This window comes from Gossypium hirsutum, chromosome A12 (assembly GCF_007990345.1).
Source record: "Gossypium hirsutum isolate 1008001.06 chromosome A12, Gossypium_hirsutum_v2.1, whole genome shotgun sequence".
Taxonomy (NCBI): Eukaryota; Viridiplantae; Streptophyta; class Magnoliopsida; order Malvales; family Malvaceae; genus Gossypium; species Gossypium hirsutum.
In genome coordinates this window covers 15,400,011-15,404,185 of record NC_053435.1, presented here as the reverse complement: position 1 = coordinate 15,404,185, position 4,175 = coordinate 15,400,011, and the positions used below count along the sequence as shown (strand labels likewise).

Here is a 4,175-nt window from a genome sequence, read left to right as displayed (position 1 = left end):
AACGTGGGAAATCAGCCTAGCATGGACTTCCTCACATGGGTAGTTCACACACCCGTGTCCATTCAACAGACTCAAACACGGGCGTGTCACACTGGTGTGTCCTTCTTGAGCCCAAATCTAGTCCTATTCAGAAAAGGCCACTCTTGAGGGTTTTGAAGCATTCTAAAGCCTATATAAACACCCCAGGAGGTACCTGAAAGACACACACGGAGTAGGAGGCAAGGAATTACTCGAAGAAAGCTGATTGATCCATCTTAGAAGCCGGATTCACCTTCAAGACTGAAGATCTCCCTTCAATTCCCTTCAAGAGTTCTTGGGTTTTCTTTATGTTTTGTTATCATTATTCTTTTGAGATGTTTTCTTTCATAAATATGAACTAAACCTAATTTAACAAGAACTGAGTCAAGTATAGTTAAACCTTCTATTGCTGCAAATAATTTTGAACTGAAACCTAACACAATTCAAATGATACAATAGTTTGTTCAGTTTGATGGTTTGTAAGATGAGGATCCAAACAATCACTTGGTGAATTTTCTAGAGTTTTGTGAAACTTTTAAAATCAATGGCGTTTTTCATGATGTCATTCGCCTTCGGTTGTTTCCCTTTTCATTGAGGAACAAAGCTAAATAGTGGTTGAACTCGTTACCACGAGGGTCGATCATTACTTGGGAACAAATAACTGAAAAGTTTTTACTTAAATAATTTCCGTTGGCTAAAATGGCTAAGTTGAGGAATGACATCTCTTCTTTTGTGCAGATGGATCTAGAAGCACTCTATGATGCATGGGAGAGATACAAGGATCTTTTGAGAAGGTGGCCTCACCATGGGTTACCACTTTGGCTACAGGTTCAGACGTTTTACAACGGTGTGAACCGCTCAACGAGGCAACTCATCAAGGCAGCCGCTGGTGGAACTTTGAATAACAAAGCACCTGAAGCGGCTTACGAATTTATTGAGGAGATGTCACTGAATAACTATTAGTGGCAAGTTATGAGGAAAAAGCCGAAGAAAGCAGCTGGTGTTTTCAACCTCGATGCAGTTACTAGGCTGTCTAACCAGGTAGAACTCTTAAATAAAAAGATTGATGGTTTGTATGGTTCTACTCAGGTACATCCAGTGATGAGGTGTGATTCAAATGGAGGAGGAACGCACACATAATATCAACCTTTCAATCCTAGCACCGAGGAGGAACAAGTTCACTGTATGGGTAATAATAATTCTAGATCTCAAGATAACCCATATAGTAACACATATAATGCAGGTTGGAGGAACCATCCTAACTTCTTGTGGGGTGGTTAAGGGAATCAAAGGCCACAACATCCTCTGGGTTTTCAACAACCACCTTACCAACAGGAAAAGAAGCCGAACCTTGAGGAGACTCTAACAAAGTTTATCTCGATGTCAGAAAATCGCTTTTAGAACACCGAAACAGCACTTAAGAATCAACAAGCATCGATCCAAGGGCTCAAAACTCAGATAGGACAGCTTACCAAACTAATTTCTGAACGACCACAAGGTAGCTTGCCAAGTAATACTAAATCTAACCCAAGGGAACAACTCAATGTGATTACCGCTCAAGGTGAGGAAGGGTTAGTTGAACCTGAACTAGAACCAAGGCAAGGAATGGTGGTCAGTAAAGGTAAAGGTGAGGTAGTCCACAGTAAGTAACAACCGGTAAGTAAAGAGTACAAACCACGGGTGCCATACCCCAATGCGACAAGGAAAGGCCGCACAGATGAACAATTCGGTAAATTCCTTAAACTATGAAAGAAATTGCATATTAACTTACCGTTTATTGAACCTCTTTCGCAGATACCAAACGCAGTTAAATTTTTAAAGGAGCTTTTAGCAAATAAGCGGAAGTTGGATGAGGCGTCGCATGTGGAGATGAATGCAGTTTGCTCAGCCATTCTACAAAATAAGCTGGCCAACAAATTGAAAGATCCAGGGAGTTTTACGTTTCCTTATTTAATTGGTAGCTTAGACGTTAGTAATGCTTTGGCTGATTTAGGGTTTAGGGTTTAGGGTGGTCATGCTTACATGAGTTGTGAAGAATCCACAACAAATGCAAGACCTCAACCTCAGTAGGACATTTAAGAGCAGCACCCGAAACATGAAATCCCTAATGACATGTCATTTGTATCCTAAGAATTCCTAAGGTTCAACCGAGACTCGATATTCGTCAATTCATCATAGCATTGATATGTTTATATATCGATCATTTTTCATTAAACATAACATAGTAAACATTCAATTTAAATAATATTAACATGATAATCGTTCATATGAATTTACCTCGATAACTAGGGGCGTAGAAGTTAGATCGAACTAATCCGAAACTTTAGCTTTTCTCCGATCTAAATCCAAACATGGTTTATCTTGATCTAAATGGATAATTTCAATCAATTAAATTCTTCTAGTATTCAATTTAATCCACATTTCATAATTATACAAAACTACTAATTTGCCCCCAACATTTTAACTTTTCACAATTTAGTCCTTAAGTTCATAATTTGAAATCTAACCATTTTAATCCCCCTTATAGGCTAACCGAATTCTTTAGGGACTCATATAAATCAATTAAACCATCATTTCATAAATTTAACATGAAATTTTACTATTTTCACAAATAGATCCCTAAATGCAATTTCATAAAAAAATCACTTAACAAAACTTGTTTATTTCTCAACAAAGATTCATAATTTATCATTTAACATAAAAACTGATAAATCATAATTTATATATATTTTTATCCCATGCTTAGCATATTTTTGGATGAATTATCCTTAGATTTGGTGAATTCGATGCTCCTAATCCTTTAATTTCATGTTTTATACTTAGGTTAGCATAAGAGAGTAAAAAGAGCGAGAAACGGGCCAAAAACGGAGAAAATGGGTCAATGTAGGAAATCAGCATAGCCTGGACTTCCTTATATGGGTAGTTCACACGCTCTTGTCCATTCAACAGACTCAAACACGGGCGTGTCACACCGGTGTGTCCTTCTTGAGCCCAAATCTAGTCCTATTCAGAAAAGGCCACTCTTGAGGGTTTTGAAGCATTCTAAAGCCTATATAAACACCCTAGGAGGTACCTGAAAGACACACACAGAGTAGGAGGCAAGGAATTACTAGAAGAAAGCCGATTGATCCATCTTAGAAGCCGGATTCACCTTCAAAACTGAAGATCTCCCTTCAATTCCCTTCAAGAGTTCTTGGGTTTTCTTTATGTTTTGTTATCATTATTCTTTTGAGATGTTTTCTTTCATAAATATGAACTAAACCTAATTTAACAAGAATTGAGTCAAGTATAGTTAAACCTTCTATTGCTGCAAATAATTTTGAACTGAAACCTAACACAATTCAAATGATACAACAGTTTGTTCAGTTTGATGGTTTGCAAGATGAGGATCCAAACAATAACTTGGTGAATTTTCTAGAGTTTTGCAAAACTTTTAAAATCAATGGAATTTCTCATGATGTCATTCGCCTTCGGTTGTTTCCCTTTTCATTGAGGAACAAAGCTAAACAGTGGTTGAACTCGTTACCACGAGGGTCGATCACTACTTGGGAACAAATAACTAAAAAGTTTTTACTTAAATATTTTCCGTCGGCTAAAATGGCTAAGTTGAGGAATAACATCTCTTCTTTTGTGCAGATGGATCTAGAAACACTCTATGATGCATGGGAGAGATACAAGGATCTTTTGAGAAGGTGGCCTCACCATGGGTTACCACTTTGGCTATAGGTTCAGATGTTTTACAACGGTGTGAACCGCTCAACGAGGCAACTCATCAAGGCAGCCGCTGGTGGAACTTTGAATAACAAAGCACCTGAAGCGGCTTACGAATTTATTGAGGAGATGTCACTGAATAACTATTGGCAAGTTATGAGGAAAAAGCCGAAGAAAGTAGCTGGTGTTTTCAACCTTGATGCAGTTACTAGGCTGTCTAACCAGGTAGAACTCTTAAATAAAAAGATTGACGGTTTGTATGGTTCTACTCAGGTACATCCAGTGATGAGGTGCGATTCAAATGGAGGAGGAACGCATACAGAATATCAACTTTCAATCCTAGCACCGAGGAGGAACAAGTTCACTATATGGGTAATAATAATTCTAGATCTCAAAATAACCCATATAGTAACACATATAATGCAGGTTGGAGGAACCATCCTAAC

At 37.9% G+C, this 4,175-nt stretch overlaps 2 non-coding genes across 2 annotated transcripts; both read right to left on the bottom strand.

The window, feature by feature from the left end:
- Positions 1-723: 723 nt before the first annotated feature.
- On the bottom strand, positions 724-830 carry LOC121211695 (small nucleolar RNA R71). Its single transcript, XR_005906914.1, has one exon. It is a non-coding gene; the product is annotated as a small nucleolar RNA R71 (small nucleolar RNA).
- A 2,791-nt stretch (positions 831-3,621) lies between these two features.
- On the bottom strand, positions 3,622-3,728 carry LOC121211673 (small nucleolar RNA R71). The gene has a single exon (XR_005906892.1). It is a non-coding gene; the product is annotated as a small nucleolar RNA R71 (small nucleolar RNA).
- Between the last annotated feature and the right edge of the window lie 447 nt (positions 3,729-4,175).